Source organism: Sturnira hondurensis, unplaced genomic scaffold, assembly GCF_014824575.4.
Source record: "Sturnira hondurensis isolate 20B ecotype Veracruz unplaced genomic scaffold, ASM1482457v3 Scaffold0025379, whole genome shotgun sequence".
NCBI classification, from domain to species: domain Eukaryota; kingdom Metazoa; phylum Chordata; class Mammalia; order Chiroptera; family Phyllostomidae; genus Sturnira; species Sturnira hondurensis.
The window spans coordinates 1,164,595-1,188,861 of NW_028098010.1; positions in this window are offsets into that span (position 1 = coordinate 1,164,595).

Sequence of the window (24,267 nt, forward strand, 5' to 3'; positions counted from 1 at the left end):
GAGGCTCAGTGCAGGGATCCTAGTGGCTGCTGCTCTCTCCCTGGAACCATGAACTCCAGTTTCTCCTCATGCGACTTTAACCTGCTCCATCCTCCCTCTGTCAGGGCCCAGAGAGAGTGGCTACCAAGTTTTCTGTGTTTGTCGTTTAAGAAGATGCCTGTGTCTCTAACAGAGTTCCATCTTTTTTTGACAGACAGATCCCTATTGATTTTTACACCCTGATGTTATGTATTTCTTTTTGACTCTGGTGCTCAGAGCTGGGGAGCCCAGCATGGGATTGAGACCCCATACTCCTCAGGGGGAACTTTTGAGATCCTAGATATCTCTCTAGAATCTCAGCCAACACCCATGAAAGTAGTGCTCTTTTCACAACTCTGTCTTTCCTACCAGTCTTTTTTTTTTTAAAAAAATTAAGATTTTATTTATTTATCCTTAGAGGGGAAGGGAAGGAGAGAAAGAGAGAAATATCAATGTATGGTTGCCTCTCGTGAGTCCCCTGCTGGGAACTGGCCTGCAACCCAGGCATGTGTCCTGACTGGGAATCAAACCACGATCATGTGGTTCACAGGCCTGCGCTCAATCCGCTGAGCTACACCAGCCAGGGCTTTTTTTAATTTTTAGAGAGAGGGGAAGGGAGGGAGAAAGAAAGAGAGAAACATCAATATGTGGTTGCCTCCCACATGGCCCCCACTGGGGACCTGGCCAGCAACCCAGGCATGTGCCCTGACTGGGAACCGAACTGGAGACCCTTTGGTTCACAGCCCGCACTCACTCCACTGAGCTATGCCAGCCAGGGCCTCCTACCAGTCTTAATGTGGGTTCTTCTATAAACCCTTGGTTATAAGACTATTGTTGTTCAGCTAGTCTTCAGTTGGTTATTCAAATTAACTCTTTTATGTTTTACTTGTAATTTTAATTTGGTTCTGGGAGAAGGTGAGTGTAACTTCTACCTACTGTACCATGATCTTGGATCCACTCTTTCTGCCCATTTTTAAATTGGATTGCCTTTTGTTTTTGTTTTTGTGGGGTTTCTTGGTGTTGCATTGAATGAGTTCTTTACATATTTTGATATTAACCCTTGTGGAAGCTCTGTTTGAAAATATCTTCTCCCATTTGTTTGGTTGCCATTTGGGGGGCGGGGGTTGGGGGGCTTTATTTTTTGGCAGTTTATTTTGCTGTGCAGAAGCTATTTAGTTTGCATAGTCCCATTAAGTTATTTTGCATTTACTACCCTTGCCTTTAGGGTTAAATTCATAAAATATTTTCTAAGATCCAGTCCTATATATTTAGGAAGTTTTTTAAAGTACCTTATGTCTCCATGGATTAATAAATATGGCCATACTATAAGAACACTGAGATGTCCTTTTCAGAGAAGCTTTCCAAACTTTACACAAAAATTTTAACAAATATAAAAGTAGAAAAAATTAAGTATATATTAATCTATTGACACTAAAAATGAATTGCTTACATGCATATCTTTTTTACTTCTTTTGCATGTGTGCCTAATAAAACAAATTTAAGGAGGAGTAAAGATTAAATTTAAAAGAATAAATAGATATTCCTCTTTAAAATATACCAATTTAATCTGCCTCTCTTTCAATGTATCTATTTTTGTATCTTTTGAAAAATCTTTTGATTTTGCTTATCCATAATGACATAAATGCCAAACAGTGCCACTTAAAGCATCATCATAGAAGTATGAGGATCTTACTCTATATCAGATAATGCTCTCCCAATAAGAAACAAATGTTAGTTTTAGCTAGTTTCTCATAGCATTCTGGATGGTAACAAATATTTGATACTGAAACCATGTCTGCGAATTCTAAACTGAATGAGTTTGATTGTGTCAGCTTAACTGAAGCTGAAATAAGCCTACAGTATATGTTTACAGACTCAGTTTTATATATTTCTGAAGCAGAGAATATATTAAACTTGAACTCCTGAAGAAGGTTGTCCTTCAGTGTCATGACAAACTTCGCTAATAGGTCATGATGGAGAAAACAGCTTCTGTATATTAGAGGGCAGTGTTTAAAACCTGTCAATTCTTCATTTTTACAAAAAAAAATTGTAAAAACATTTTTATAAAAAAAGAAAAATACACATTTGTGCACATTTATATGTTCAAGTTTAAATAGTTAACTTCAATATATGTATAGAAAATTGCAAATTATACATAAGAATTGTTGTTGCAGTTGGAATAATATTTAATTGAATTATATGAAATATTATTAAATATAAGAAAGCTTCAATATATATCAATGTTAAATAATCAGAGCTTTCTCCAGGTCAGTAGTGAGCTTTACTGACAGGTGCCAGAAGCTGGCTAATCAAGTATCAAGAATATAATCCCAGTTCAAAAGGACATAACATTTTCAAATTCTTCAGGATACACAAAGGACATTTTTTTTTAAATATAAAGTGGTCGTTATTTTAATTTCATTTTTTATTTTGTTCTCCCATCTTTTCAACAAGAATGATTTCCAAATATTGATTTTCTTGTATCATAAGAAAAGTATAAGACAAATTATTCAAAGGGTATTTTATCCTAATTTTTACAAATTTTGTTTTAATATTCAAGATGCTAGCATTTATAAATAAAAAGGCATATGATGTAACGGTCTACCATTAGTATTGATCAACTTATGTACATAATGCTTTGTTGCTGTCACTGTACTTACCTTTGAAGACTTCTAAAGGAGAAAAAAAATGTTAACCTTGTGTTTCGCATTTGCCATTGTAGAGTAAAATGAAGGAATTTATAGTCACAAAGGACTTGTACACTTTGAGTTACTGATGTGCTAAGACTTCTTTTTATTCTGTTCTTGATGAAGAACTTGTATAGATAGATAGAAAGACAGATAGATGATAGATAGATATAGGGCCTCTCCAGAAAATGTCCAGCCATTGTTAATATAACAGGAATGGTTTACAAAACATTGATATAACCTGGCAGTCAAGGAGAGTAGACCGGAATGTGCATGTGTGAACAATGATATCTTCACTGTACTAGTCAGTGGGAGTGGTAGATGGCATTGAGTGAACATGTGTACTGTATGTCTTTTGAATTCAAAATGACTGAGTGAGTAGAGCAACAAATCTGCATCAGTTTTGTGTTTAGCATGGACATTCTTCTGTGGAAACTATTCAGATGATTCAGAAGGCTTTTAGGGACAATGCAATGAGTGCAGTTCAAATAAAAGTGTAGTAAAATGCTTCAAATATGGCCTAGAATCTGTTGAAAGTGATCCATATTCTGTAAGGCCTGTAATAAGTAGAACACTTGAAAATGTTCAATGTATATGGGCTGCAATCAACAAAGATTGGCAATTGTCAGTGCAAGAACTAGAAGTTGACCTGAGATCAACTATAGTCCAAAAACTATTCTGTGTGAGATTTTGACTTGAGATCTTGCAATGAATCATGGCATGGTAAAATTGATTCTGTGTTTTCTGCTACTAGAGCAGAAGGAATATTGTGCTGTGGTTTCTTCTGACTTGATTCAAACTGCTACCAATGAACCAGATTTCCTCAAGAAAAAAATAACCAGAATATGAATCATGGGTCTATGGCTAGGATTCAGAAACAAAGACCCAGTCATGCCCAAGAAGTGTGGCAAAGTTGCAGCAAGATCAAGGCCATGTTAACTATGTTTTTTGATTGAGAAAGTGCCATTTATCATGAATATGTACCTTCAGGCCAAAAAATTAATAATGTATACACCTCAATGTTTTTCATCAGTTGATAGATGCAATATGATGAAAAGGGCCACAGCTGTGGGCAACTTGTGACTTGCAGCTTCATCATGACAGTGTGCCCCTTCATGCATCACATCTTGTGCAGTTTTTGGTGAAACATCACATCATCCAAGTGACTCAATCCCCACACAGCCTAGATTTGGTATCCCGCAACTTCTGGCTCTCCGCAAAACTAACATGACCTTTGAAAGGGAAGAAATTTCAGACTGTTGATGGGATTCTGGAGAATATGATGGGGCAGTTGATGGTGACTGGGAGAATTGTGTGAGGTCCCAGAGTGCCTACTCTGAAGGTGACTAAGGAATCATTGTTTCATGTACAATGATTTTTATATATTTTTATCATTTTTATTGTTGTTCAAATACTGTTGTCTCCATTTTCCCACTACCATTTCCCCCACCCAACCCACCTCCACCCCCTACACTCAATCCTACACCTCTTTGTCTTTGTCCGTGGGTCCTTTTTTAAACTATTTTTATTGTTGTTCAAGTCAATTGTGTCCATTTCCCCCATCTGTCCCCCACATCCCAGTCATCTCTACCTCCTGCCCCTGATTTCACCTCCCTTGGTTTTGTTCATATATCCTTTATAGTTATTCCTGAAAACACTTCCCTCTTTTCCCCCACTATCCCCTGCCACCTCCCCTCTGGTTACTGTAAGTTTGCTTTTAATTGTACTGTCTCTGGTTATATTTTGCTTGCTTGTTTGTTTTGTTGATTAGGTTTCACTTAAAGGTGAGATCATATGTTATTTGTCTTTCACCAACTGACGTATTTCACTTAGCATAATGCTCTCCAGTTCCATCCATGCTGTCGCAAAGGGTAAGGGCTACTTCCTTCTTTCTGCTACATAGTATTCCATTGTATAAATGTACCATAGTTTTCTGATCCACTCATTTACTGATGAGCACTTAGGCTGTTTCCACCACTTGGCTAATGTAAATTGTACTGCTATGTACATTGGGGTGCATAGATTCTTTTGAATTGGTGTTTCAGGATTCTGAGTGCATAATCCCAGCAATGGAATCTCCAAGTCAAAAGGCAGCTCAATTTTTTAGTGTTTTTGAGGAAATTCCAAACTATTTTCTACAGTGGCTGCACCAGTCTGCAATCTCATCAACAGTGAACTATGGTTCCCTTTTCTCCATGTCCTTGCCAACACTTGTTCGTTGATTTGTTTACAATGGCCATTCTGACTGGTGTGAAGTGGTATCTCATTGTGATTTTAATTTGCATCTCTCTGATGGCTAGTGATGGCTGTCCATTCATATTTGACACCCAATCCTACTCTGGTCATGCCCTCCAGTTTACAGAGTCATGAATTCTCATTTATTTAATCCCAATCTTAATTGAACTTAACCCCTTCAAGTTCATTGGCTAAAAGGTTAGTTACTTCTGTGGTCTTTCCCAATCTCATGAGAGACTTAGAACCTTTAATGTAACTTTGAGTATCATAATGAATCCAAGGGATTTTGTATGATTACCTNCATGCCCTCCAGTTTACAGAGTCATGAATTCTCATTTATTTAATCCCAATCTTAATTGAACTTAACCCCTTCAAGTTCATTGGCTAAAAGGTTAGTTACTTCTGTGGTCTTTCCCAATCTCATGAGAGACTTAGAACCTTTAATGTAACTTTGAGTATCATAATAAATCCAAGGGATTTTGCATGATTACCTAAGGCCAAAGTAAAAAAGTAAAAACAAATGAACAAACAAACAAAGTAAACCTTGCAAAAGTTTTTTTTAAAGCAGGTAAAGTTAATTGATTATATATCATATTTAAATAATACATTCAATTTATTTTTGGAAAAATTCATATTCAATATATCTTTATAAATTATTAAAGACTATTTAGAGTTGGTTTTTATCTAGCTTCAGGGATGTTTTTTACATAGCTTCATGCATCTTTTTAAAAGTGCATGTTTTGGTGATTTATTAGAATCTCCATCACTACTTCTATCCACCAGCACTGTGGTAGACCCTGTCCAGCAGAGTCCACCTGTTGTGGCTGACGGTGAAAATGAATGCACAGGTGACAACAATTCTGTGGAGAAAAAGGGAACAGCACAACTATTCTCTCAATGCGGGGGGGGGGGGTGCCTATGGGTGCCTCGGCCACTCCCTCAAGAGGGGAGCACCTCGACCCTTACCTAGACAGGCTTTTATTGTTTTCCTGGGGTCTTACATCAGAGAAAGATTTATTATATATTACATAGAATATTATTGTCTACATTTTAGGTACAATCAAGAAAACAAAAATAACATGCAGAGGGGAATGGCGATGAGCTGATTAGCTCTGTCCTTGGGAGACCTCATATAGGCTTTGGCTATTACCTTGAAGATAGACAATACACATTTGTTGTTTTAGACCAGGGTGATGAAGTTTTAGCAAGAGCAAGCCATAACAATCTGCATGCATTTTCTAGGCCTTATTCCACAGGAAAACTCGGTTTTGCGGTCTGGCTGCTGCCCACCACTTTGCTTCTGTAGGTTTTCCATACAGAGCTGAGTCACATTTGCCAGACCAAAACAAACCGGTCCCCTACACCCCACTAAAAAAATATTGTTATGTTTTTATCTCGGGGTGGTATAGGCTAGTCATACATGAATGTAGGTAAAATTAACAAAAAGATCATACCTTGAGGTCTTATAAAGGCAATATGACTGTTAGAGATAAAATTCAGAGATAATATATATTCTACCACCTTAAATCATTTGAGAAGTAAAGAAGAAATTTTTACATTAAAATGTTATTCATATTTACCTGGTAAGTTAAACATTTTACAATTCGACTTATTTTATTTATGCTTAGAGTATTAGTCCACTTCTCAGGCTAAGGAGCAAGATAATGTTGAGCAGGTTATAACCAGTTAATGGTATGAATAGAACACAAACAGACACAAATTTTATTTTATTTTTATAGGGTATACAGTGATCCCTCACCTATTTCAGGAGTTACATTCCAGAGACCCCTGTGATAGGTGAAAATCTGTGAAGTAATGGCATTATATTTATTGTATTATTTATATATTTTTAAGGCTTTATAGACTGTTCTAACACTGCTATAAACCTTTCCCACTCTCTTATTAACCTTTACCAGACTTTTATAAACACTTCATATGCCCTTAAACACTTTATACACTCTTAAACTTACATAATTTTAACAACACACAAAATTCTATATGGGTACTCACCAGTGAAGTATACTACAACTTGAATGATGAAGATCATGAATTATGTAGCTGTGCAGTACTGATGGTGATGAAGGTGCTGATGATGAGATGAATGTACTGCATAGTCAAGAAGAGCATCACAGCTCTTCTGAAGGCACCACTTCATCAGGCGCTTCATCAGGTGCTGCAGTATCTTTGCCCTGGGCCATAACTTCTATTTCTGCTAAAGGCATAGGCATAACTGATCTCTTTGCCCAAGTGATGAGCATCCTTATGGGGAGTTGCTGGCACTGTTTTTTATTTGCAGAGGCAGCTTCTCCATGCAAAGGATAGCTCTTGAGTTCATAGCATCTCTGAAATTTATCAAACCAGCACTTGCTGGCACTGAATGGGGTTGGTCTGGTGGGAGAATTATTTGATAGTCCAGCTTCTGTGTTATTATCCTCGTCTTCATCCTTATCACCATCATGAACGTCCATGCTTTCTGAAAAACTCATAAATTTTCTTGGCCTTTGCATAGATGGTGTTGGTAGCCAGCAAGATATTCTTCTTCCTGTAGTCATTTATCCACAAGGCCAATGCAGACCTTATCTTCACAATGGCTTTATTGTGGGAAGTGACCACCTTCTTTGCAGTCTTGTTAAAAGTCATTATTGCCATAGACCTAATATTCTTCTTGTCTTACTTTATGTAGTGCACAGTAGATTTTTTGATCCTGTAATAGCAGCCTACAGCCACGTAGGCTTTGCCTTCCTTTAACAAGTTGAGAAATTCCATCTTTTCTTTGATGGTAAGCATATTCTTCTGGTGCTTGGGTCCATTGCCAGAAGCCTTAGAAGGTGCAGAACATTTGGGTGGCATCGTATGGCTTGAAATAAATCCAAACTTTTACAAAAATTTCACAAAAACACAACACGGCAGAGTAACACTATGCAGTGATCAGATGTCAATGTGAGGTGGCCAAAGAGAGATGCTGAACATATGGGCACAGTGAGGGAGAGCAAATAGACCGATGCTATGGTCACTGAGCCAATCAGCGCCCAGGATACAGAACACAGTGCTGTGGTCAGTCATCTTCCATTCCATCAGCCAATAGTGTGTGCTGTGTACAATCTCATGTTGGCAAAGTTGCACAAATGGTAGTATTGTACTGCATTTCCATTGTGTACAGCATGGTATTCGTCTGCTGATGAAATACATACTGTATTTTATTTTGATTTAATATTATTTTAATATGTTTGAATTAACATTTTAATATTGCTTTAAAATTTTTAGGCAAAAAATAAAATCATAATATTATATAAATACCTATATACTGTACTGCAAAATCCCACAATATAGTGAAAACCCTGCAATATAGAATTAGATTTAAAACAAAAAAACCGAGATACAGTGGAGCTGCAATAAGTGAAACATGATACATGAGGGACAACTGTAGTGGGATTCATCCAATCTGTCTCCTCACCAATATAACTACCAATGGTACTATATCACAATGAACCAACCATGTTAAGGGACCATAATGTAAATTATGCTATTTATTCTCAATATAATGTACTTCTTTAATCAACAAAAGCATCATTCTGCTGATTTAACCTTAATGGAATTTTGATCCTAGCAACACATGAAACCACTTATATCTTTACCTTATTTTGACTTACGTCAGAACAACTTTATGAAATGATCAAGTTTCCCTATTCTTTGGTCTAAAATGGGAAGACTTAAAAAAATGGTTAAGTGGCACACATCCAAAGCATTTTAAAATGTTGGTAATTTTGCTTTATAAACTGGATAAGTTTGTAAGTTAAGGCTCTGTATTACTAAAACTTGGAAATCTTTATCTAGGAAGAAGTATTTTCTGTTATACCTATTAGATTATATAAATCAGCACAATATGTTTAAATTTTTAAAAGGAGATGTGAAAAATTCAGCTATGTGAAGTTAAAAGGTTGTAAAAGAGTTTCAAATTCTAGATGACTGTATAATTGGTGCAAAAATAATGTTTGACATTCACAATATGTTTTAACTTTTATAGTTTTGTCTTTTTATTTTGTCTTTGTTTCTTGTACTTTATGATAAAATACTGAATGAAACCAAAAGTATCTATGAATCACAAGCCATGTGTTCTACCTATATTATTAAGTAGTTGTCAAATTTGTGATAACCCTATAAACTCTTTTGAGCTTCATTCCTTTTGTATTTTATTTAAAACATGATTAATAGGCATACTTCTTTTTTTTAATATGCTTGACATTTGGGGACTCCTGAATTAAAGGAAAGGACCATATTGAAGCATCAGCCTTCAGGTAAATATTCAGCTATTTCCTGTACCTACTATCTACATCATAGGAGCAGATACATAATAATAATAATAATAGTAATAATAATAATAATAATAATCTGACTAAGTTGAATAAATTAAATGATTGATTCAGGTTAATAGAATAATTGCTAATTTATGAAGGTAGAACTTGTATATCCACAGAAATAATGATGGGATTCAGAAGATACTTGAACATTTATCTTAGATAAAGCATTAAACACTGTTGCTTCATGTAACAGAAATTATAAAGAGAACACTTGAAATAGAATAGTTTGAGTTACATGCTGTGTTTACACTGGGTCAGTTTTTTCACCTATATGTCTATAAAAATGTTATTACCCACCTCAATTTGTGTTTGATGAAACTCTAATCCATTTTGTCTAACTAATTTAAAGGAGAAAACTCCTCCAAAACAGAAAATCATCAAAAAAAATGTCAAAGGAAAAGAAAGAAGCAGCAGTGGAAACTAGTTTGGACTAATGCAGAATAGTGGACAGTGGTATGTCTTACTTAGGTAAGAGTTAGGTTGGGTAGAGTGAAGGGGGAAGCAAACTCTACATAAAAGCTTACAGAATAACTTATCACCCTGGCCAGGTTGTTCATTTGTTTGGAGCATTGTCCCATACACCAAAGGGTCAGGGAACATACCTACGTTGCAGGTTTGATCTCCAGTCAAGGAGCATACAGGAGACAACTGATCAATGTTTCTCTCTCACATCATTATTTCTATCTCTCTCTCTCTTCCTTTCTCTCTAAAATCAATAAAAACATATCCTCAAGTGAGGGTTGGAAAAAAGGAGAACTTACTTTGTGTTAGGCAATGTTCTAAGCATTTTATACTCAATTAAATCAATTAATTCTCACATTGAATAATATAGCTTGGATGACTGCCTCCCATGAAGCACAGAGGCAAAGAAGTGGTGAAATGCTGTACTCCAAAATATATAATTTTTTTTCATTTGGTTACTGGACCCAAAACTATTACATCTATATTTTCATATTTTTTTATTTTTCCACTTGTATCCCTATAGTAGCTGCTTAATTATTATTTATAACATAAAATTAATTTTAACATCTTCATATTTTACATATATCCTTTTCTTAGAATTTCAGAACAATGTTCTGCTGAGTCACAAGTCATTGTTTTATCACAATTATATGCATCAATGTCATTTTAACTAATATCAATTTCTAACTTCTAAAATGAACATCACAATTACAAGAATTTATGCAAAGATTCGGACTGGTATGGAATGCTGTAATTAGATGTTTAATAAGAGCACAATATGCAATGCCTCCTTCCGACTAGCTGCCTACTATGATGTAACTAGGATTGGAAAAATATGCAACTATCAGTGCCAGCTATGAATTAATCAGTGCACAAGCACCTCCTAGGAGTCTTCACAATGAGTGAGGAAATCTAAGATACATCACATTAAAATGTTCCAAGAAAACTCATTAGTAGAAACTACATTTTCCTGTATTTTATTTAAATATACAGTAGGAAAAACAAACAACCTCTAAAGCTATCACTGGACTTGCATCAGGGTCAACATAATCCAGAAATTATTAAAGTATTTTGTTTAGTTTGTGAATAAATTTATATCAAAATAAAAATTGCATATTTTATATCCATGAAATTATAGAACCAAAAGAAATGTGAAAAATGCATTTTTCATATAAGCAGTAATGTGTCTAAAACACATATACTTTCCAAACTTGAAAACAGAAATACATACGAATGCTTTATTTCTCTTTGAAGGTAACACAAAATGTATGTGGTTAAAATGATCCCCTTGCTTAATTCAGTTCACTGCAAATATGAGGTGTGTGCAGAAAAAGTCTAACCATTGTTAATATAACAAAAAAAAATGGTTTGCATGACATCAATGTAACCTGGCAGCTAAGAAGAGTGGGCTGGAATGCACCTGTGTAAACAATGATGACTTCACTGTACTATTTAGTGGAGGTGGTAGATGCCATTGAGTGAGTAAGTGTATTGTGTAGCCATCACATTCAAAGTGACTGGGCAAGTAGAGCAACAAATGTGCATCAGATTTCCCATTAAGCTTGAACATTACTTCACAGAAACTATTTGGATATTTGAAATGCCCATGGCCATAGGCAACTGGTGATTGGCAATTTCATCATGACAATGTACCTGATCATGCATCATGCCTTTTGCAGCGTTTTTTGCAAAACAGCAAATCACCCAGTTGACTCAGCTCCCCTGCAGCCCAGATCTGGCACCTTGCAAAAAATTTGGCACCTTTTCCAAAAATTAAAATCACCTTTGAAAGGAAAGAGATTTAAGACCATTGATGAGATTCAGGAAAATATAATGGGGAGGCTAATGGTAATTGGGAGAACTGTATGAAGTCCCAAAGTGCCTACTTTGAAGGGAATTAAGGCAACTTGTCCTATGTACAATTTTTCTTGTATCTTTTTCAATAAGTGCCTCTATTTTTCATACTACATGGTTGAATACTTCTGGAAATACCCCATATGGCAAGACTTAACTATTATCAGCTTTGAAATTGAACCAAAAATTATGCAAAGTTGTAAAAAGTCATTATTTCCAGCCTAGTATTACAGAAATATTTTTCAATAATTTAAGGTAGAGCAGGTAATATAAAATTTCCAATACTGACTTCAACTTGAGACAAATATACACTTAAGTGGTTACTACCAATCTATAAAATGTGTTAACTCTGACATTCATGATGTCTTCATTATTAAGTATACACTTGTTCATACTGATTTTTTAAATAAAACTTAATAATGATAATTACCTTTATTTTAGAAAGTGGTTTTCCATGCTGAAAACAGATAGATATATAGAATTTAATACCAGACACACTGACTGAGTGTTTTTCAGATTTTAGGAGAAGTTGAAATGCATTTATCATTCTGGGCTTTGAATATTGGTGTGCCACCATGGCCATCAAAAGTATACATTAGCACCTGGCTGGTGTAGCTCAGTGGATTGAGCACAGGCCTGTGAACCAGACAATCACGGTTCAATTCCCAGTCAGGGCACATGCCTCGGTTGCAGACCAGTTCCCGGCAGGGGATGCACAAGAGGCAACCATACATTGATATTTCTTTCCCTCTCTCCTTCCCTTCCCCTCTAAAGATAAATAAATAAAATCTTTTTTTTTTAAAGTATACATTAGGGAAAGAAATAAAGAGACAATATGAAGGAGGAGTGAATGAAAGCCACACTAACCTCCTCCAGGACAAATCTGGAATTGCAAATAAGTTGTGGAGAAATGACCCAAAGCAGATAACTAATGATAGTGAGAGAGAAGACTTATAATCCTAGAGAGACACAAGAATCAGCCTCATCACAACCTGACTGGTAAGGAGTGTGGTAGAGACTTAAGGGGGTTGGCTGAGGGTCCATGGTCATCAGTGCTGGAGGGATAATTAAGAGGCTGGTTGAGATGCCCCTAAGAAGAAAAGGGTCTAAAACCCAACCTGGGATCCCCAGCCTAAAGCACCAGAGCCCAACAAGTACACAGATAATAACTACTGGTGAAAGTGGTAGGGTTGCTGTCTATCAGAGACAGATTTCTAGAGACAAAAACTGCCATTTGAAGGGCCAATGTACAAATTTTTATTTGCCTCACTTTCCTGGGGCTCTGGCAAAGGTGGGGACAGAATGGGCTGGAGACACCTGAAGCTTCTGGGCACAGAAGCTTTGGGGAGAGAGAGGAGAGAATAGATTCTAGGATCCTGGTGCTGAATAAGCCCCAATACGACAACAGCTATCCTACTCAGACAGACCATTCCCCTCTGAGCTGTATCAACCTCAGGGGAAAATACAGTCCCACCTCCAGGAGAGACAATGTCCAGTTCTGTGGAGCTTAAGCTGGACTGCCCAGTGCAGAGTAAGTAGATTAACTCCTGAAGGAGATAGCCATGTACAGTCGATTCAAGGCATGGGGGGCAGAGCAGATTAAAGATACTTAAGAAGAGACTGGGAATGGAGCCTTGGGGAGAGAACTGAGAGAGCAGCAGCCATGATCCATGTGCTGAGCCAACCCTAATAGCAGAAGTCATCCTGCTCAGGTAGACCACTCCCCTCTGAGAGGGAGCAGCCTGATGGAAAACAATATGGGGCTTAAGCCTCACTGCTGAGTGAAAAGTGACTAGAGTAACAACTTAAGAACACTGCCTCAGGCAGTAGATCCCTGCCAGTCTTAGAGCAGGTTGCCTAAGGTCAGACAGGGCCAATATATGACATCACCAGAGGTGAATGTATAAAAAAAACTTAATGGTAAATATTAGACGCTACCTAGACAAATTCCACTGTGGTCTTCTACATGACTAGTGATGTTTTTCTTCCAGCATAGCTTTTTCACATTCATTTATTTTCCAGCAAGATTGTGCATATTAAGTCACTAGATTTTATACTAGAGTTTATTTCTCTCCTTTCTTATAATAGTTTTAATCTTTTTACACCCTTATTAATAATGGTTCAATAGCTCAGTGGATTGAGCACGGGCCTGTGAAGCAAAGGATCATGGTTCGATTCCCAGTCAGGGCACATGCCTGAGTTTCAGGCCAGGTCCCCAGTAGGGGACACATGAGAGGCAACCACACATTGATGTTTCTCTCCCACTCTTTCTCCTTCCTGGCCCCTCTCTCTAAAAATAAATAAATAAAATATTTTAAAAAACAACTAAGATATTGGAAGCACGAAAGGTTCCAATCAAGAGAAACTCAACAAGGGCTGCTTCAAGAAACATCATAATTAAAAAAGGCAAAATTTGAAGACAAAGAAAGAATTTTAAGTACAGCAAGGAAAAAAAGGAAGTAATACTCAAGGGAACTCTGATAAGGGTAGCAGCTGACTTGTCAGTGGAAGCACTACAAGCCAGAAGGGAATGACAAGAAATATGTCAAGTAATGAAAAGAAAAGGCCTAAAATCAAGACTGCTCTACCAAGCAAGGCTCTCAATTAAAATGGCAAAATAAGAATTTTCCCAGGTAAAAGAAAACCAAAAGAATACACCTCCACAAAACCAACACTGCAAGATATGTTAAAGGGACTGCTTTAAGAAAAGGGAAAAAAGGGTGAGAGAGAAACATAGGTATAGAGGGACTTAATGGCAGTGAATAAGTACCTATCAATAATAACCTTAAATGTAAATGGATTAAAATACAATCAAAAGTTATAGAGAAGCTGAATGGACAAGATAACATGACCCACACTTATGCTGTCTGTAAGAGACAAACTTCAGGGGAAAAAAAAAGACCTACACAGAATGAAAGTAAAGATTTGGAAAAAAAAATATTCCAAGTATTTTTGGGAAAAAAGCCAGTGTAGCAATACTTAGACAAAATAGACTTCAACACAAAGGCCATAAAAAGAAACACAGAAGGACATTTGACAATACTCAAATGAATAATCCATGAAGAAGACATAAACATTATAAACATATATGCGCCCAACATAGGAGCACCCAAATATATAAAGAAAATCTTAGAGAACTTCAAGAGAAATGTAGAAAGCAATGCACTTATACTAGAAAATTTTAACACCCCACTGTCAAGAATAGATAAATTTTCTAAACAAAATATCAACAAGGATACTACAGCATTGAACAATGCCCTATATCAAGTGGACTTAACAGATACACACAGAACTTTTCATCAGAAACAAGCAAAGTACAAATTATTTTCAAATGCACATGGAACATTTTCAAAAATAAACCATATGATAATACACAGAAAAGTATCAACAAATTCAAGAAAATTGAAATAATGTAAGCATTTTTGCAGACCACAAGGAACTGAAACTAGAAAACAACCTCAAAGTAAAAACTCAAAAACATTCAAAATCATGGAGAATAAATACCATGTTATTAAACAATGAGTAGGTTAAGAATGACATCAAGGAAGAAATCAAAAAGTTCCTGGAAACAAATGAAATTGGAGTCACAGCAGTCTAAAACTTATAGGATAAAACAAAGGCAGTCCTGAGAGAAAGTTATAGCAATACAAACCTACTTAAAAAAGATAGAAACATTTCAAATAAACCACCTAACCCTACATTTAGAACTGGAGGAAAAACAACAAACAAAAAACAAAAACAATGTCCTAAGCAAGTAAAAGGAAGAAAATAAACAAGATCGTAGCAGAATTAAACAACACAGAGACTAAAAGAATAATTGTAGAGATCAATAAAACCAGGAGCTGATTCTTTTAAATTTAAAGAAAATCTACAAGCCTTTAAGCATAATCATCAAGGAAAAAAAGGAGAAAGGACCCAAACAAACAAAATTAGAAATGAAAGAGGGCAGATTACAACTTATACCACAGAATTGCAAAAGCTTGTAACAAACTACTATGAAAAACTACAATGCCAAGAAATTTGAAAACCTAGGAGAAGTGAACAAATTTCTAGAAAAATGTAATCTCCCAAAACTGAATGAAAAAAAAAAAGCAAAAACTCTGAACATACTGATAGCAGCTGGCAAGATCAAAGCAGCAATCAAGAAACTACTGGCACACAAAATCCTTGGATCTGTGATTTCACAGGGGAATTTTACAAAACATTGTAGGAGGAGCTCACCCCTACCCTTCACACAGACTATTCCAAAAAATGCAAGAAGAGAGAAGACTCTGAAACTCTTCTTATTAATCCAGCATCTTACTAATTCTAAAACCAGATAAAGATACAACAAAGAAAGGAAACTACAGACCAGTATTGCTGAGGAACATAGATGTTAAAATTGTCAACAAAGTATTGGCAAAGCGGATCCAGCAATATATAAAAAGGATTATACACTATGATCAAGTGGCATTCACCCCAAGGATGCAAGGATGGTACAATATTGATAAATCAATAAACATAATACATCACATAAACTAAAAGAAGGACAAACATAACATGATCATAGGAATAGATGCACAAAAAGCATTTGACAAAGTACAGCACCCATTTGTGATAAAAATACTAAGTAATATGGGAGTACAAGAAGCATACCTCAACATTACAAAGGCCATATATGAGAAACTGCATCCAACATCATACTCATGGACAAAAGCTAAAAACTTTCTCACTAAGATCAGGAACAAAACACCGATGTCCGCTTTCTCCACTTCTATTCAACACAGTATGAAAGCCCTAGACAGAGTAATCATACAAGAAAAAGAAATAAAAGGCATTAAAATTGAAAAAGAGGAACCAAAACTGTCATTGTTAGCAGATGACATAATAGCATACATAGAAAATCTTATAGACTCCGCAAAAAAAATACTTGACTTAATAAGTGAATTTGGCACAACAGCAGGATACAAAGTCAATACTCAAAAATCAAAGGCATGTTTGTACAACAATGAAAAATCAGAAAAAATAATCAGGAAAAACATCTCATTCAACATGGTAACAACAAAAATACTTAGGAATGAAACTATCCAACAAGGTAAAAGAACTGTACTCAGAAAACTACACAACACTGAAGAAAGAAATTAAGAAAAACAGAAACAAATTAAAGCACATACCGTATGTATGGATCGGAAGAATTACCATCATCAAAATGTTCATAACACCCAAGCAATTTACAGATTCAATGCAATCCCTATAAAATTACCAATGACATATTTCACTGATATAAAACAAATATTTTTAAAATCTATATGGAACCATAAATGACCCCAAATAGCACCACCAATTTTAAGGAAGATGAACAAAGTAGGAGTGATCACAATACCTGATATCAAACTATAATACAAAGCCATGGTAATCAAGACAGTCTGGTACTGGCATAAGAACAGACACATACATCAGTGGAAGAGAACAGAGAGCCAAGAAATAAACCCAAGTCTCTATGGTCAATTAATATTTGACAAAGGGGCCAGAAGCATAAAATGAAGTAAAAATTGCCTCAACAAATAGTGATGTGAAATCTGGTCAGTTACATGTAAAAAAATGAAATTTGACCACCAACTCACACCATATACAAAAATAAATGCAAGACAGATAAAAACTTAAACATAAGTCACAACACCATAAAGGTGCTAGAGGAGAATACAGGGAGGAAATTATCATATATTCCACACAGCAATATTTTCACTGATATGTCCCCTAAAACAAGGGACATAAAGGAAACAATAAATAAATAGAGACTTTATTAAATAAAAATCTTCTTCATGGCTACAGAAAACATCAGTGAAATGAAAAGGAGCTAACTGTATGGGAAATATACATTTGCCAATGACACCTTGGACAAGGGTTTGATCTCCAAAATACATAAGGAACCCACCTGACTCCACCCCAGGAAGAAAAACAACCCAATTAAAAATGAGCAAAGTACCAGGACAGACACTTCTTCAAGGATGACATACAGAGGGCCCAGAAACATATGAAAGGATGCTCAGCATCACTAGCCATTAGACAGATGTAAATTAAAACTCCAGTGAGATACCACTTTACACTAGGCAGAATAGCCATCATAAACAAATCAATGAACAACAAGTGTTGCTGATATTGTGGAGAAAGGGCCCCCTAGTACACTGCTGGTGGGAATGCAAACTGATGCAGCCACTGTATAAAACATTATGGAATTCCCTCAGAAAACTAAAAATAGAACTGCCTTTTGACCCAGCAATTCCACTGCTGGGATTATAACCTAAGAATTAAGAAACACCAATTCAGAAGAACTTATGCACCCCAGTGTTCATAGCAGCACAATTTACCCTAGCCAAGTGCTAGAAGCTACTTAAGTCCCCATCAGTAAATGAGTGGATCAAAAAACTATGGTACATTTATGCTATTAAATTTTAGGCAGCAGAAAGAAAGAAGGACCTCCTACCCTTTGCAACAGCATGGATGGATCTGGAAAGCATTATGCTAAGTGAAACAAGCCAGGAGGTAAAAGTCAAATACCATATGATATCACCTATAAGTCAACCTAATCAACAAAATAAACAAGCAGGTAAAATATAACCAAAGACATTGAAATAAAGAACAAACTGACCAGAGGGGAGGTGGGAGGGGATAATGGGGGGAAAAGGAGGAAAGGCATGTATAAAGGACACATGGACAAAGCCAAAGGGGAGTAGGATCAAGGGTGGGAGGTGGGGATGGGTGTGGTGGGCAGGAGTGGTGGGGTGAAAGTAGAGACAACTGTGCTTGAATATCAGTAAAAAAGTATACATTTCAATTCATAGTGAATGTAATTAGTGTTATACTCAATTTAACAGACTTGTTTTTCTTATGCCCCTTTGTAGCATGCCACTGTAATGATTTATACACCAGAGAATGCTATCCATTTTTTAATATAATTTTGCTGTAGTTTAAAAAGGCAGTATTCAGCCACAGTTTTATGATAACACAGATGTAGTAACTTTTATATATGATGTCACCATCCTTAATTTCATTCACAATTCAAGATTTAGGCATTTTTCAATATGAAGTAATTAATTATTCAATGTTTTAACTAGTATTGTTTTTCTTGAATTTGGGTAATTTTGATAAGTAAAAACCAATCATATCATAACAAATGTCACTTAATATTAAATATGTGACATAGCTGTTAAAAGCCACTATTTATTTTTGACCTCAAGACAATAAAAGTATTTTGATACACCATGTTGTGTGCTGATCAAGGCTTAAATAAAATAAACATGTTAGTGCACATCAAAAATAGAAAAACAAATTTTTTTGCATTCAAAAACACTTTCTCAGTAATACAAAGTCTAGGTTCTCTCTAAGCTTGTGATATTGGCCTTTGATATATAACTAATATTTTAGCCTATCTCCAAGCACTTGTGCAAGGTGAGTTTTATATAATTATCAATTAGCAATCAAAAACAAACATTCACACATCAATTGTTAGACTGTAAAAGAGAGTATGAAAATTGAGCCCTGATATATTTGAGCCTTACTAAAAGTTGCAATTTGAATGCCTATTCCTTTCCTATACATTAGGATCATCTTATATAACTAATGAAATTCACTCCCAAATATATGTTAACATTTCACTGACTTGCCCTTATTTTGTATATTGAGAGTTTTATTGAATTGAAATGCGCAGCCTGTTTTTTTCTGCATACAAACAGGCCCAGCAGAGGTAGCCACAAGCTGTGGATTGCCAATAGCTTGCCAGACAGGTTGACCAGGGCCAGTCACAACCAGAATCTGACAAGAGCCTATACCACTGTCTTTGCAGATCTATATAATGCATAGAATTAAATACAAAGAAGCAGCCAAAATGGGAAGACAAAGAAACAGATGACAAATGAAAGGACAAGAGAATTATCCAAAAGAAGAGCTAGATGAAATAGAGATAAGCAGTTTATCAGATAGAAGATTTACAGTAATGATCATAAGGATACTCAACAGCATTAAAAAAGACATGGAAACTGTAAAAAATGATCAGTTAGAAATAAAGAATGCAGTATCTGAAATAAATAGCACATTAGAAGGTGATGGGGACCACTCTGTGTGGTTTTGAAGACTGTAGGCTCTGTGAGAGTAGGCCTTGAAAGAAGCCAGGAAGTCTCACTGGAAAACCAGGAAATGCAGGTACAGCCATGACCTAACACAAACACCGAGGGTTCCCTGTGGGAAATTGGGCCTGATAAATACATTGTATCTTTTGAAGCTTGCTTTGCTTTGTATAGCCCTGTTGATATAAACTGGATGTTTAAGTTCAAAGCATAAGGAGTAAACTCCTTATCTCATGAAATACATCTTAAAGACTATCTGATGTCAGCATGACTAAGAGACACAGACCCTGAGGCAGATCTCTGTGCTTCTTCAACTGTTGTCTATAGATAATATCTGTTGATATTGACTGATGAGCTATGTATGCATACTGTATTCTCCTGCACATTCCAACCCCCAAGAAAAACTGTTTTGGAAAATGTCTTGGGGCATTCCATTAGAGGGAATCACCACCCTATTTCCTGCTAGAACAGCAAGATCATGTCTAGGATCTGTTCTCATCTGCGGTGGCCAGGAGAGCTCTGCCAAATGGGCATCTCCAACAACAAGGAATAAACAGTAAGGTAGATGAAGCAGAAGATCGAATCAGCAATTTGGAAGACAAGGTAGAAAAAACACCCAAACAGAGCAGGAAAAAGAAAAAAATTAATGAGGAGAGCTTAAGGAATATTTTTGACAGCATGAAGCAAACAATATCTGCATTATGGGAATACCAGCAGGGAAAGAATGCATAAAGGATCATGAACCTATTTAAATAGGAGCTAAATAGGGATAGGAGCTAAATAGGGATATATTTATATATTTATTCTATTTGTTTCTCTTTTCCTTTGAAGTACCCTGCCTAATATTAGTAGATAAATAGGTTAATGGATATGAATGGAGAAATAACTAAAAGATACCCTGAAACAAAAGAAACTGAGAACACACCAATGCAAAATCTATGGGATACTGGGAAAGCAATCCTAGTAGGAAAATTCATATCATTACAAGGTCTATCTCAAAATAAAAACAAGAAAAAGCTCAAATAAATAATATAACTTTACACTTAAAGAAACTTGAAAGACAATGGTAAATTCCAAAGTGATTAGAAGGAAATAGTAAAGATCGGGGTGCAAATAAATGAAAGAGTTTGAGAAAAATGATACCAAAAAATCAATGAATTTAAGAGAAGTTTCTTTAAAAAGATAAAGAAGATTGACAAACCTTTAACCAGAGTCATCAAGAAAAAAAAGTGAGAACCCAACTAAATAAAATTAAAAATGAAAGAGGAAAAGTAACAACTGACATCAAAGAAACACAAAGAATTGTAAAGAAAACATTATGAGTAACTGTATGTCCCCAAACTGGGCAACCTGGATAAAATGGATGAATTAGCAAAAAAAATAAAATCTTCCAAAACTAAATCAGGATGAATCAGAGAATCTGAATAAATACACTACACCTAGTGAAATTGAAGCAATTAAAAAAACTCCCAATAAACAAAAAATATGGAACTGTTGGCTTCACAGATGAATTTTACCAAACAGTCTGAGAAGAGCTGGCATTTCTCTTTCTCAAACTATGTCATAAAATTTAAGAGAAGGGAAGATTCCCAAAATTATTTTAAAGGATAGCATTATCATCATTCCAAAAACAGATACAGACACTACAAAGAAATAAAATTATAGCCCAATATCCCTGAAGAATTTAGACACCAAAATATTAGCAAACGAAAAACAGGAATGCATTAAAAGATCACATACCATGACTTATTCTGGGGATGCAAGATTGATACAACATTCACAAATCAATAAATACAATTAACCACATAAAGAAAATGAAGGAGAAAGCCACATGATTATATCAATAGATGCAGAAAAGCATTTGAAAAAACACAGAACACATTTGTGATAAAAATTGTCAGCAAAGTGAGATTAGCTGAAATACACCTAAATACAATAAAAGCCACATGTCAAACCCACTGCCAGCACCATACTCAACAAACAAAATTACAAGTGTATCCATTAAGATTTGGAAGAAAACAAGGATGTCTGCTTTTACTTCTCTTATTCAACATAGTACTGAAAGTCCTAGCCACAGCAATCATACAAGAACAAAAAATAAAAGGCATTCAAATTGGAAAGGAACAAGTAAAACTGTTAATATTTGCAGGTGACATGATATTGTACATAGAGGACCATAAAGATTCCACCAAGAAACTACTAGAACTGACAAAAGAATTCAGCAAAGTAGAATGCAAAATTAATATGCAGGAATCGCGTGCTATTAAATATACCAAGAATGAACTAATGGAAATAGAAATTAAGAAAATGATCCCATTCACAATTGCTACAAAAAGAATAAAATGCTTAGGAATAAACCAAACCAAGGATGTAAAAGACTTGCACTCAGAAAATTATTACATTGAAGAAGATACAAATAAGTGAAAGCACATACCATGTTCATGTATAAGACAAATTAACTTTATTAAAATGTTCATACTACCTAATGTAATCTATAGATACAACATAATTCCTGTCAATATTCTAATATGTATTTCACATAACTAGAACAAATATTTTAAAAATTTATAAAGAACCAGAAAATGTCCCCCACAGCAATAATATTCCTTAGAAAGAAGAACAATGTAGGAGGCATCACACTACCTAATATCAAACCATACTATAAAGCCATAGCAATAAAAACACCTTGATACTGGCATAAAGACAGATACATAGATCAGTGGAATGGAATAGAGAGCCCAGAAATGAACCCACAATCTTATAGTTAATCAATATTTGATAGAGGAAACAAGCATATACAGTTGGTTAAAGATAGTTTATTAAATACATGGTGTTGGGAAAATTAAAGTGATACATGCAGAAAAATGAAATGACCACTTTTTTATACCACACATAAGAATACATAAGAAATGGGTAAAAGACTTAAATATTGATCTCACCTTCAACAGGAACTTAACAACAAAACAAACAAACAAGCAAAATATAACCAAAGACACTGAAATAGATAACAGGCTGACAGTCACCAAAGGGTAGAGAGGGGGGAATTTCAGAGGAAATGGGGAAGGGTTTACAGGAACAAGTATAAAGGACACATGGACAAAAATTAGGGGAGAGTAGAAATGGGAGGGAGGTGGGGAGGGCTGCGGGGGTGGGAGTAAGAGACAAAAAGCTGTACTTGAACAACAATTAAAATTTAAAAAGAAAAAAGACTTAAATATTAAACATATATTCACAAACATCTTAGAAGAAAATATAAGAAGCAAAATCTAGGACATTGCTTGTAGTAATATTTAATAAGATATATCTTCCCAGGCAAGGGAAGAAAAAGAAAAAATAAACAATTGGGAATATGTCAAATTAAAAAGTATTTCCACACCAAAGAAGTCATCAGCAAAATCAAACAAGAGCCTGCTGAATGGGAGAACATATTGCCAATACATCTGGTAAGGTGTTAATATCCAAAATTTATAAAGGACTTAAAAAACTCAATACCAATAATAACCAAACAACCCAATTAAAAATGGTCAAAGTAGCTGAATAGACACTTCTCCCAAGAGGACATACAGATGGGCAATGGACATTTGAAAACATGCTCAACACCACTAATCATTAGAGGAATGCAAATTAAAACCCTAATGATATATCATCTCACACCTGTTGGAATGGCTATCATCAATAAATCAACAAACAACAAGTGCTGCAAAGGATGTGGAAAATGGGCAACCCTTTTTCAATGTAGGTAGGAATGCAGGTTGGTGAAGCCACTGTGAAAAACAGTATGGAGATATCTCAAAAAATTTAAAATGGATCTGCCTTTCAATCCATCTATTGCACTTCTGGGAATACATCTAAAAGGAGCCAAAACACTAATTTGAAAGAACATAAGCACTCAAATATTATTACAAAGTTACTTACAATTGCCAATACATGAAAGCAGTCCATCAATAGATGAGTGAATAAAACAACTATGGGGCATTTACACAATAGAATACTACTTGGCTGTAAAAAAAATTAATCACATTTTATGATAATATGGATGGACCTGGAGAACATTATAGTAAGTGAAATAAGACAGACATATACAAATACCATTTGCTTTCATTCATATATGGAATCTAATAAACAAACTGCATAATAACAAAAATGGAGACAAACTCATAGATGGAGAAAATAATGACAGCTGGTGGAGGGGTGGAGGGACTGGGCAAAAAGAAAAACAACTTAGGGACACGGAAAACAGTGTGGTCATTGCTGGGGGAGGATGAGTTTAGGGGACTAAATGGTAATGAAAATAAATACAATCAAGGTTAAATCAAAGAACAAAGAATTAAATTAACACAGCTGAAATGTTTTGATTTCGTTCACTTTGTCCTAAAAAACAAATAAAATTTAAGTAAGAAATAAAGTAGACTTCCGGCCAAGATGGTGGTGTAGGTAGATACCCGTTGCTTCCTCACACAACAAGATGAAGGCCAAAAACAAACTTAAAAACAAAAAATAACAAGAACTGCCAGAAAATCTAACTGTATGGAAGTCTGACAACCAAGGAGC